At 32.0% G+C, this 12,359-nt stretch overlaps 1 long non-coding RNA gene across 1 annotated transcript in view; it reads left to right on the top strand.

Moving 5' to 3' along the window:
• The first annotated feature begins 2,582 nt into the window (after positions 1–2,582).
• Positions 2,583–12,359, top strand: part of LOC143243669 (uncharacterized) — a 52,976-nt gene continuing 43,199 nt past the window's right edge. Inside the window, exons 1-2 of the long non-coding RNA XR_013024702.1 lie at positions 2,583–2,870; positions 3,056–3,104. This is a non-coding gene — a long non-coding RNA (uncharacterized LOC143243669). The remainder of the gene's footprint in view (positions 2,871–3,055; positions 3,105–12,359) is intronic.

Genomic DNA, 12,359 nt, shown 5'->3' on the forward strand with positions numbered 1-12,359 from the left:
TCTAAAGCCGAATGGTTTGTAATGTTCGAAATCTATAAATGTTCCTGGTCAAACATCTGCAGTTTTCCGATTAATAAGCGTTTGTCACAATTCTATCTTCCGAGGCTTACAGTACAATGACTGTAGCCAACCAACAGTATTATCTAAGCTGTCTCTTGGCGCGTATATATATAAACGTTTTGAAGAAATTCTCAAAAGTTCATGTGGCAATAACATTGTCAATTACTAGTATTACAGGCACACCTCTACATTCTCGATTCTTGCCCTCGATAATGTTCTAGAAATTCAAAAAGCAGGCAGGACTTGCACAATACACATTTAACAATATAAATTGCATGCATGAAACTGAAACAGACGTGGATATTAAAATAAAGGTATAAGAGTCGTTACAAAAAAATGTTCATTTTACAATTTATGACAGTTTACAACTAGAATATTTTAATCACACTTCCAATAACATGATATTGGCTGAGCTTAAATGTGGTTTGGGAACATTTAAAACAAAGCGCTAAATAAGAATTTCTTGCCTTCACCGAACTAGTGTCATTTAGGCTTAAAGACGAAGAATTTGCTCAGAAATATACAATATAAATAAGAAACATAAAAGAGAGAGAGAGAGAAACAGAAGCCATATTTTGACATGACAAACCCTAATAGAAATGCATATAGCTCAGCTTTAACTAAGAAGCGATTTGTTAGATATACACAAATAAAATTAGTTAGAATTGTCACAATGCTATAAAGTTCAAAACAAACAATTTAATTTCTGACCACAAAAAATGCCACACATAATAATAAAAACCAAAAGAAGAGATAGATATAGCTCAGACGACTACCATGGATTATAGAGAAAAACGGACTAAGATAATTGTACTCTTCAGTAAGGATACATGAAATCAAGTCGAAAGGCAAATATACAGGGGCGTAGATCCTGGGAGGGATGGAGGGTATACATCCCTCTTCATTTTAGGTGGGGGTATGGTGCATACAATCATCCCACCCTACAGTTTGGTCTGCTGACTTGTTTTATTGCATCACAGGCCGACAAACTGTGTTTGCTCTTGTGATTCTCGTGTTCTTACCAGTCGAATTACATAATTAGGCCTAGATGTAGGCTTTTTCAGTAGCCGAAACGTACATCTTTAATATAAGCGTGCTTCTAAGCTTTTCAATCTAAGTTATAGTTCATAACTTCGTGAGTATTAGTCAGTAGGCCTAAGTATACATCCAAGTATCGTGGCAACAAGATTACTCTGTGACCGCATGTTTACAGCTTTCAGGTTCACGTAATCAGTGATTACCAATTTGAACAGTCCACATGAGAGGTTTCAAAAATCATCCCCCCCCCTCGGTGGTAAAAAAATCTACGCCCCTGCAAATATATATATATATGCATATACCTCAGGATAATTGTTTAAAATGTTCAAATTATAAAGATAGGAAATAATATTTCAGTCGCTATAGAGCCAGTCAGGATTAAATATATCACAGCTGAACTTGGGCAATACAGAAATATATGTTAAATGATTATATTTTAATTTGTGAAGTTTTGCATACTTTATCAAACCAGAAAGCTTGTCTAAATTTTTAATATAAAGTCTCACTGATCAATTAGTTCAGCCTGGTCTGTTTCGTAGATTTTCGTCTGAAAGATGAGATGAACATTTATACCAAAACCACACATGTTAAAAACAATTATTTATTATTATTACAAGCAAAAGAAAAATAAAAGCCGTTTTCAGATTAAATTAATAAATATATATATTTTAATTTTCACTCTATTTACTCTTTAATAATTATCCTGAATATATTTTTCTTTTAAGGTACATTTTACAACTAAATAATCGGTACTCACCGCAGCCTCACTATGCTCAACCAAGAGGAGAAGATATAAACTTGTGATAAATAGGTAAAAAAATACTTTTTCCAATTTCATTTTGTCAAGAGCCGAATGGAGCGGCAAACTAGAAGTTTCTTGCCGTCCAGCCACACTCCCTTATAATTTCACTCGTCAGCCTCTCATTCCACGACCGTCTAGCCAGGAAGAGCTCACCAGTTAAAGAAACTTTCGAATTTTTCTGCCTCTTGCGAGAAGAAACGTTTCACCTGTTTGGAAATGATTCTCGTTTTTGCACTTATTTATTATATTACCCTTCTATAACGTGATTACTTTTAGTTTTATATCTAAATATTCTTACTTCGAAAGCAAATTTACCGAAATGCGACAGGAGCGTCTTCTTCCTTGAGGTACCGTGATTGTAAACATTAATAACTTACTGTAAGTAGGTAAAGTTCGAATGATTGACGTAAGCTTATCCAATAGAGTGTTGTCCTATGACAGACTTTAAATTTATTTTAATATATTTTAATTGCTAACATTTCAACCAGAATATTAGAAAAGTTGCTGTTTTCGATTAGTCACAAACTTGGCTTTATATAAACTGCAAAGTTAACAAATAATAACGAGAGAAGCTATGTATTCTAATATTTAATATTATAAAAGTGAAAGTTTTGGTCACGTGACAAGCAAAATCCCGCCCAAAAAGGCCAAAGACTACGATCGAAAACTGTAGGCTACCATCGCTTGCGGTGGGCCACGGGTTCGATTGGTAGTTTGGTACCCAAAACGGGTTGGGATTTTGACGTTTGCAAAATACTTCTATTTTAATTCTAGTCTGTAAATAGCAGCAGAACTTTGTTGTAAATGTTCAGAAAAATTGCTTCATACTAACTTATCGTCAGTAAGGCAGAGAACTGTAGTATAATTTGGGGGAAAGTAGATTAGGGTGGTAGCCCTCTCATGATATAAGAGCCCCGAAAATTATGGAGCAGAAATCTCAACATTTTTGTGCAAGATCAAAGTTCAAATGGTCAGTAGAAACTTGTGTACTTTTCGTGTAAATTATTATAGTGTCTGTACGAAGCTTTGAAGTTGATATATGTGATGTTCATTAGCGGGATTGGCTCGTTAATTCCCTATGAAAATCTTAATATTTTTTGTAAGCATTGAAAATAAGTTCAAAATATTTAAAATTATATTTTTCCTCTATTTCAGGGCTTTTGTTTTAGGCGTACTACTTTTCCAAGTTTTGGAAATACAAGCGGTAAGTTCAGTAATTAGATGAATTTAGTTTTGTTGATTATCATCATAGAAAGTTAGCTTTATAGTTTGATGTATGGAATACTCCTGTAAAATTATTACAGAAAGTATTAATTTCTATAGTTTAGCGTCAAATTGAGAGTCTTGTTAAATTTTAATGCAAAAGTCATTAATCAAGTTGTGTGTGTGAAGAGTTGCTTATCATTATACTCTACACAAACCATGAAATGAGCTACAAATACTCGAACACTGTAAGGAAGAAAATGTAAACATTTCGCTCATCTATTGGTCGAAACACTGATTTTAGTTTTCGTTTTATGATAGTGATTTTAATTATATTCATAGCTTCACCATGTAGCTCGTATACATCTCTGAATAGTTGGAGGTTGTGTGATAATAATAACTTAAGGGAGAAAAGTCGTCTGCTACTTTTTAGCCTCCAGTGTAGAGTAGATTAGAAACATCATTTCTAAGAAAAAAGATCATTCAGGTAGCAGCAGTCATAAGTTTAATTACATAACACATACTATTTGACGGGTTTTCCAAAGTGTTAATGAATATTTTGCAAAATAACGTGAAAAATGTTTTTATATTTTCGTATTAAAAAAAAAAAAAAGACAGAAACTTATTCCTTAGTCGCTCCAGGTTAGCGCATGCGCTCAAACTGAAAAACGAGCTGTTTCCTGAACATCACAATAATAGTACATTTAATTAGATATAGTTATTACCAGGTTAATGTTTATTTTTATCTAATTAGATCGGAATTCAATAGTAATAACATACACGTTATTTGGACAATTCAACCTTTTCTTTTCTATGAACTTACATACTTTTTTAGGAATAGATTGGAAATTTAAAGGAATATCCAATGAGATAGCTAACGTCTGAAGGTATTTGAAAATATAGTTGAACATGTTTCAATAATTTTTTAATATTGTTTATATATGATCATAAAATATCCTGTTATTGAGAGATATACAAAAATATTTGTCACTGAAATATTTAATATATTTTACCTTTCATTGTGCCAAAAACATCGTTTTTTGTTATCATTGTTATCATAGTAACACGATGTGCCTGAAAATAAATTACATTTTTGATTCCACTCTTTTAATAAATGATGTTACTTGTCTTTATTCTATTTATAATTTAGATCATTCAAATAATTACACAAAATCTGCATTACGAGATTCGATTTGAAAATTTATCAGCTTTTAGTTGAAATAAGTTCACATAATATTCTCCCTAAAATGAAACGGTTACGTCCTATATGTATTTTTAATGACCTAATGGAAAACTAGCATTATGAATATGTGTGTGTGCGTGTGTGTGTATACTTGTTATTATATAATAATATCACAACATCTAGTACTACGTTATCTAAAATCTGCTGGAAAGTAGCACATATAATTTCTTGTTTAACCACTTGTGTGAATTTTCTCCATGTTGTAGAACTTCAAAAAATCGGACTTATCAGATTGTTAGGCTGTTTTGAAAAAAACTTCAAAAAATGTGTTACTGGATATTATATTATTCTATTTATCAGATTTGGTGTTCCATGGTTTAAAATTAAATTTTCTTGGACTATTAACGAAAGATCTTTCTTCCTTTCCATCTTGGAGTAAGTTTCGTATAGGTATATACGTGTATGTTTCTAAACTCTCATAACGTATTTTTATTTCACAGTTAGGTATTTGCTAATGTCTTTTAATCTTATTTCTCTGCTTGTCAAATCAGCAGAAGTATTATAGGTTTTTAATTTTTACCTTTCCTTTATTCAAAACTATACACATAGTTATATGTACTTTCTACTTAATATATGAGTATCTGCAGGATTAAAGAAATTAAATAACTTGGCATTATGCCAGATTTACTTAATAGTTGTGGAAATGAGCCATTGACTTTAAGTGTTGTTACCAACAGTACTTATGATGACAGTTTTAGTAAAACCTTTATTGCATTTTTTAAATGAAATTGTCTTATGCCTATTAGCGAATATAAATACGAAGCTCTTATTAAAAATAACATTTGTAACGAATCTGTAACTGTTTCATGTAACAGTAATGAAATGGAGCCTAATATAAATTTATCATACAACCCAATAGACGTCCAAGGCATTTGTTTCTTAAGAACCAATATATTATAACCTATAGTATATACTATAGCAATTAATGGTTTTGCAATTATTCTTGATTTAAAAAATAAATTATATTTAATATTGCTATAATACAAAGTAAATGTTATAGAGTACAATTTTATTACTATTGCAATACCAAACAGATAGTGGAGACAGGAATAGTATGTTTAATCACAGTACTAATAGTTTGACAATGACCTTTGTTACTAAAGGCAACTGATAATTTATTAATGCTACTGTAGTTACGGAATGATTAGCTGTGTCAATTACACTATACTGCTGTTAATATCGAGTTTATTTCACAAAGTGAATGACATCAAACATACTGATAAAAAAGGCATTTGTTTCTTAAGAACCAATATATTATAACCTATAGTATATACTATAGCAATTAATGGTTTTGCAATTATTCTTGATTTAAAAAATAAATTATATTTAATATTGCTATAATACAAAGTAAATGTTATAGAGTACAATTTTATTACTATTGCAATACCAAACAGATAGTGGAGACAGGAATAGTATGTTTAATCACAGTACTAATAGTTTGACAATGACCTTTGTTACTAAAGGCAACTGATAATTTATTAATGCTACTGTAGTTACGGAATGATTAGCTGTGTCAATTACACTATACTGCTGTTAATATCGAGTTTATTTCACAAAGTGAATGACATCAAACATACTGATAAAAAACCCAACACAAATGGTTCCCAATTCAACTTACATTCAGAAACTTTTTGTTATGGTCAGACTAATATCAAATGTTTCGACAATTTCACGTTATAGTCAGGAAATGCTTAATTTTTAACATCGGCTTAAGGATAACATATCGTAATAACAAAAACTTATGCACAGTACAGCTAATTGCTAACAAAATCCGGGGGAAGAGCAGTGTGGTTTATTTAAAAATATAAGCCTGCTAATATAAATACTAGGATCAAAACATGGAATTTAAAATCAAGTTCAGATTATTGGTAGCAACTTTCACGCTATTTAATAGTTTAGGTTCCTACAGAACTTAAACCATAAAGCTCTTATTTTTACTGAAAGGAACAGAATTTTCGTGTATCAAATACCATTTGACAACTTTAAATAAATTAAATGTGAATAGACATATTGTCTAAAGAAATATTTTAAAACCGATTAGGATTGATTTACTTGTGATATTCATTGCCTTACGCTGAATAAGTGTTTTGGGAACGTGTTCCGAGTCGAGTTCAACACAGTGGATGTGTGTTAACCACTAGCCACATTTCTTTGTAGGAAGGTCCCATACAGTTAGCTTTGTCTTCCCTTTAGTATGTAGTGAAAGGCACTGGATTAACCATACTTAGATGCAGGAAAATACCACATAATTAGCTTGTCTTTCCTTTTGGTATGTTGTTAAAACTTGTTAATGAGAGTTAATTATTAGCCATATTTAACTGTAAGAATAGTTTCACTGCAGTTCTGATTTGCATAATACCTGTGTTTAACTTTATGTCCATTATAAGTGTATTTGTTTCTCTGTCATGGAGTAATTTTTGTTAGTAGGGAGCTATCGGCGCTAGCCGTCCCTAATATTAAAGTGACAGATAGACTAGGGTAAGGTAGCTATTCAGCATCACCCATCGCCAATACTTGGAATATTCTTTTATCAACGAATAAGGGGGTTGACCGTCTCATTATAAAGCCCCAACGGCTGAAAGGGTGAGCATTGTCGGTGAAAGGATTCGAGCCCCAGACCCGCAGGTTGCGAGTCGAGCGCACTAACTACCAGGACATGCCGGACCCAGTGAATTTTATTTCAATTAATTCAAGAAGTGGATTTACTCCAAGCTCAGTTGTTAACGCTATGTCAGTGAAAGTCGGTCTGAATAACACATAACAACCTTAAATTAAAGACCAGACTGTTCCAGTGTATTCTAAGATGATTTTAGTCGCGAGTTTCAGATACCAGAGTCACATGAGGTCAGTTATAACTGTAATGTGTGAAATATGAAACTTGGAATCAGAAGTTTGTGAAGAAGTAATTTTATTATTTGTTTTTCGTTTTTCAGCGTAATATATGACTACGTGTAATATCTATAAAAATCATGTAATTTTTTTAAGCAATGTATACATTCACGTTCAAATTTTGTATAAACATCAAGAATTATTCTCAAATCCGCCTACAAAGTTAGAAAGTGCGAACAATGGTTGTAAAAAAAGTGAATACAACATGTAATTAACATAGAAGCTTAAAGCGTCGAGTGTTTCATACGAAGACAAATATATCTACACATCATTAATATGATACGGAAGGTGGATTGATGCGTACTATCACAGTACTCAACTGCTGTTACAAATACGTACATGCTAGACATAAGCAAGCCTTTTGGGAGGTCACAGTTCAGACCTAATTCCTCAGAACGGACCTACGTCATAGTAACGAGCACGTTATTGAAATATTCGTATTGCACGAGAAAAGATTACAATAAACGTTCCTTCTAGAATCAAAGAATTCTAAAATATATTTACCAAAACTGTTACGTTTAAATTTTATCTTAATCTCTAGAACAGTAAAACGTATTAGCATTTGGTAGTTGTAGTGGTTTATGTACAATAAAAACTCTACCAAGTAAAGTCGATATAAAGATGCCAATATATGACTATGAAACCAACTTCTCCTAAAAGTAATTTAAACTTCCATAATATCATAATATAAATAAGCTGATATATATGTGTGATATTATAAGAATAAAACTATGAGATACGGGAGCAAGCATTCCATATATATTTATATGTTGTCATGTAAACAAATATACTATGACAAATCAAAAATGCAAACAGTTATACCATAAACAATTTAAAAATGTAAATAAAGAAGTTAATACTTACTTTCTGTATTCAATTAAACGTACTTTGTAGCAGACACGTTTGTACGTACTGTAGAAATGTAATATGTCAGGTTACCTTTTCTTGTTATAAATCATTCATTTAAAATAGATTATAGTTATTGGAGTAACAGAAGGGCACACAAAAAATAATTAAATTATTTTGCACATTTTGATAAAAAGCATATAATACAGTACTTAAAAAGTTGTTAAGGAAGCGTGACCTTTTAGACCTTTTACACATATGGTTAAGTAATGGCGTGCTTCAATTATTAATTTAGAATATTTCTTTTTTCACGTTTTTAGTTGTTGTTCTCAAACTGAAAATAATATAACACGCTGACTATAATTCTTGTCTGCTTTCATTAAAAAACTCAAAGACAATTTTCTTTTAAAAGATAAGCAGACGTCTGTGACACTATGATCGTCCAGACAAACACATCATTTTTTTTGTTTCTTTTTTTTTACTGGTGTTTATTTCGATTAGCTTGTTATAGTTATGTGCGTCGAAGGCGTTGAATAAATTACAACGTTCTCAACTCGTACTTATTTTCACCTACGTAACGTCTGGTGCCCATGCAGAGCTTGCCCCAGAATGAAAAAAAAAAGAGAGAGAGAGACCCTTTACTTGAACTTCTACAGGACTTAAGCGGGTAACCTTTAACAGAAGGCAATCAGATTTTCAACATCTTAAATCAAGTTCCTTGTTTGACACTAATGTTTCAGGAGAAGTTTGTTGAGGACACCCAACTCTTTCAGTAAGTTTCCAATTAGGAGACACCCACAAATTGCTCATTATTGTATGTTATCCCACATCTACTATGGATCGACAAGAAAAAAACGTTTTCTAATACTTCGCAAACAACAAACAACTTTCAACCGTCAGTATCGGGTGTACTGATATGTTACGTCTCTTTTTTTAAAAAATCTGCCCATGATATAAAAGGTTCCATTTTGTAGCAAGTGACCTTTTATGTAATAACTCTATTATAAGAGAACTTCACACCCTAGAGAAGAAGTGGTTTGATATAACAATTTTCTTCTAACAAATTTTTATATCCAATGAAAAAACAGATTTGCAGCAAGTGTATTAATACTTATAGAATGTAACAGCTTTTTGTAAAAGATATATTTACATCCTTACATCCTTCGAAAAGATAGATAATAACGATTAAATAAGAAAATGTAGTAACTTACAATGTTACTACTGTTTCGCCCGGCGTGGCCAGGTGGGTTAAGGCGTGCGACTTGTAATCTGAGGGTCGCGTGTTCGCATCTCCACCAAACATGCTCGCCCTTTAGCCGTAGGGCGTTATAATGTGACGGTCAATCCCACTATTCGTTGGTAAAAGAGTAGTCCAAGAGTTGGCGGTGGGTGGTGATGACTCCCTGCTTTCCCCCTAGTCTTACACTGCTAAATTAGGGACGGCTAGCACAGATAGTCGTCGAGTAGTTTTGAGCGAAATTATAAAAAAACAAACAAACGTCCTCCTCATTCTCACCTTATATTTCCTTCTTGTGTAATTTTCTTTATTTTGTAAATTTAATTACTATATTTGTAATTGAAAGATAATAAAATATTTTTGATTTGATATAAAGATGTGCGTGTGTGTTTTCTTATAGCAAAGCCACATCGGGCTATCTGCTGAGTCCACCGAGAGAGGTGCAAAGATATTTTAACCAGATAAACAAACAAGTAATAACAAGCTATAAGTAATTAAATATATGCAGAAACAGTTCGATACAGATATAAATACATAACTTTACAGACAAGTACATAAATATCTTTACGTTATAATAAATATAACAGCACCTAATCGAAATAATTATTGTTATTAATGAATTATTGAAAAATGTTTATATTTTAACGTTGTAGAAGTGAAGTTTGTTTTCATGGGTGTGAAAATAACATGAGCACTTAGTACTTATTTCATGTTTCAAAACATTCGTCCTCAACTCCATGTCATATCGGGCCCTGAAATATTACTATGTTAGTTTTAAAATTTCTTAGCATTTTATTTTATTCGTTACTCTTTCAGTAAATGATAATTTCTCAAATTTGATGTATTACAGCGAACTCCTTAAGTACTATCGCAAACCTCCAGGAAGAGGAGGGCCACAGTATGGAAACCTCTGCCATATTTTACTCACTTTGTTTAAATTGTTTAAATTAATTGTTGAACAACAATTAATTGTAATTAATTAAAGAAACAGCAACATTTCTTTCTTTTTTATCGTGAAATGTTTGTTAAAAATCCTATGATTTACACAAATAAACATTCCTTTTCTAACTTTGTGTTTATTGTCTCAATGCTAATTGTTTGTGTTTGTCTTTGTGAGAAAAGAATTCTTTGAATTTATGAATTTAAAATCTAGTAAAAAGTGTGAACTTCTAACACGTTCACTTTTCCATTTTTCTTGGAGGCCCGGCATGGGTTAAGGCGTTCGACTCATAATGTGAGGGAAGTGGGTTCGAATCCCCGTCACACCAAACATACTCGTTCTTTCAGCTCTGGGGGCGTTATAATATGACGGACAATTCGTTGGTAAAAGAGTATCCCACGAGTGGTTATGACTAGCTGTCTTCCCTCTGCAAAATTGGGGACGGCTAACGCAGATGACCCTCATGTAGTTTTGGGCGAAATTCAAAATTATCTATTTTTCTTAAAATTTATCAGTGAAAGTTATTATTCGTTCTTTTTTTCTTTAATCAGTAAAACGTACAAGAAATTCGCTGCTCCTTCATAATTAAAGTTGTTAAGCGTCTTGACTTTTCTCCTCAATCATCAAAACTTGTTACACCTTTTTTCTTTTATCATTAAATCTTGTTACAAATTTTCTTCACATCGATCACCAAAAAAAATTAAAAACTCCTCATTGCGTTATCCATTGTACACTCTACCTAAGTTAGCTAAAATGCGTCATGTTCGATCTGTCATTAAAACTCTACTTAACATTATTCATAATTAGTAGAAACAAGAATTTATTTTACTTACCTAGACTTCTAGAGCTTGAAAATCTATTTCTCATCCTTTTTACCTTAATAAAATAAAACATGCTTTGTTACCTTATATATGCCAAGTGGGTTAAGGTATTCGACTCGTAATATGAGGGCCGCGGGTTTGAATACCCGTCGCACCAAACATGCTCGCCCTTTCAGACGTGGGGGCATTATAATGCGACGGTTAATCACACTATTCTATGGTAAAAGAGTAGCCTAAGAGATGGTGGTGGGTGGTGATGACTAGCTGCCTTCCTTCTAGTCTTACACTGCTAAATTAGGGGTGGCTAGCGCATATAGCCTTCGTGCAGCTTTGCGCGAAATTCAAAACAAACAAACAAATCTTATATATATTGATGTGTTTACTTCGATTAAACTAACCAGTATTATTTCCTGGGATATCTAGTAATGAAATTTATTAATTTATTTTTTTTAATGTAATGAAGAGTTGTGACAGTCATTACTCTTAAATCTCTGAGGGAAAAAAACGTTTCTTTGTCAGATTTATGCAGTATGTTGTCACTAAATCGAGCAACTTCGTGTAATGTATTCTTCTTTTTCATTGTTCTAATAATTATTTTAATTCTAAACACTTTAATAAACGTATATCTCAATGTTCAAATACGTACTCTTTCCTCAGGCTGGAGAAATAGTTATTACTAGAATCAATACCTTCATTTTATTAAATCTTTTATCAACTTAAAATAGTCATTGACAAATTTAATAAAAAACGGTATGATATTCAAATATACAATATTGAACAGTTGGTTACGATCACTGGTGTAGCAATTATGTTTCTCATTTTTTAGAAATCGAAAACAATAAATGTGTTTTACTCAATTAATCTTTATACAGCATACGATGTTATGATTAACAACCAACATGACTTTCTCCATGATGCAGCACATTAATTTTCCGTAGCTCTCCTTGCTGTTATTTTTACATACGTTGATATGTATGAAATCGTTGTTGTTTTTCTCCTATGGTATTTCTCATCAGCATAAGAAAAGTCTTATCATCATTTATAATTTCTTGTACGGTGTTTGTGTTTCGAAGATTGTGAGAATGACAAGAGAAAAGAAATAACTTGTTGAACAAACTTTTTAATTACCTGAAAATAAAACATCCAAGTTTACAAAATTATTTATATGTTAAATGTACGACATCCAAACATTTATATTGGCTCTACTTTCATCACACACACTATATAGTACTTGTTCAAAAGACTACGATTACTCTTTTATTTTAATTGCAACTGGTTAA

Source organism: Tachypleus tridentatus, unplaced genomic scaffold (genome assembly GCF_004210375.1).
Source record: "Tachypleus tridentatus isolate NWPU-2018 unplaced genomic scaffold, ASM421037v1 tig00001534_pilon, whole genome shotgun sequence".
NCBI lineage: Eukaryota > Metazoa > Arthropoda > Merostomata > Xiphosura > Limulidae > Tachypleus > Tachypleus tridentatus.